Below are 1,235 nucleotides of genomic sequence, written 5' to 3'. Positions count from 1 at the left end.
TGAAACTCCAATACTTTGGCCACCTCATGTGAAGAGTTGACTCTTTGGAAAAGACTCTGATGCTGGGAGGGATTGGGGGCAGGAGGAGAAGGGGACGACAGAGGATGAGATGGCTGGATGGCATCACTGACTCGATGGACGTGAGTCTGAGTGAACTCTGGGAGTTGGTGATGGACAGGGAGGCCTGGCGTGCTGCGATTCATGGGGTCGCAAAGAGTCGGACACGACTGAGAGACTGATCTGATCTGATCTGATCTGAAGTGTAATAAAATTATTCTTCTGCCACAAGGTCATATATATTTTTATCCAATCCTAAACATGTAAATGAAATTCCTGAAAACAAGTCATTTTTAAGGGTGTTTCATGTGAGTTCCAGTGGGTAATAATGCATTATATTCTTTCAATTAATGTAAGATTTATTTGGAGAAGTATCATGGCATTTTCTATGTGGAAGAATCTTCAGGCCATCACTTGTTGACAGTGAAAATCTGGAACGATAATTAGTATTGACCTTATTGAGTTCTTTAACACAATATTTTCTCATACCTGTCAAAGTCCAATTAAAAATTGAACTATTTTTAATTGTTCAGAGGTCCAGTCTTATCATCAGTATACTTCTGTCCAACAGTGATAGTAACTTTTAAGAAATACATTTTTGGTTAATCCTCTTAGGAAAAAGGGGAAATTTGTACAAACTTCCTAGTCAAATAAATTTTTCTTAATAAATTCTTCACAGTAATGAACTAGATTCTTGATTTCAGAGTGCTTGGATCCCTATAAAGTTTTTCCCATCACGCCATACCAGTACCACAGATCATTTAAAGTTCTTAACAACTTATGGGCTTCCCTGATAGCTCAGTTGGTAAAGAATTCACCTACAATGCAGGAGACCCTGGTTCATTTCCTAGGTCAGGAAGATCCCCTGGAGAAGGGAAAGGCTACCCACTCCAATATTCCGGCCTGGTAAATTCCATGGAGTAAAGTTTTCCCCATCAAGCCATAGCAGTTCCACAGATCTTTTAAAGTTCTTGACAGTAGTAATAGTAATATTTTAGTAAAAACAAGCACCTTGTTTCCCCTTTAAAATATATTCCATGAGCCAAACATTATTTTTTAAAATTTGGTTTCCATTCAGATCAAAGAGCTTATTTACTACCTTTTAACTATTTAAAAAATTATGAAATATGACAAATATAGAAAGGCACATAAAACTCATATGTACAATTAAACAAATG

This window comes from Bison bison, unplaced genomic scaffold (assembly GCF_000754665.1).
Source record: "Bison bison bison isolate TAMUID 2011002044 unplaced genomic scaffold, Bison_UMD1.0 scf7180017864343, whole genome shotgun sequence".
Lineage (NCBI taxonomy): Eukaryota > Metazoa > Chordata > Mammalia > Artiodactyla > Bovidae > Bison > Bison bison.
The sequence above is the reverse complement of the archived record's forward strand: the minus strand, read 5'-3'. Positions refer to the sequence as shown.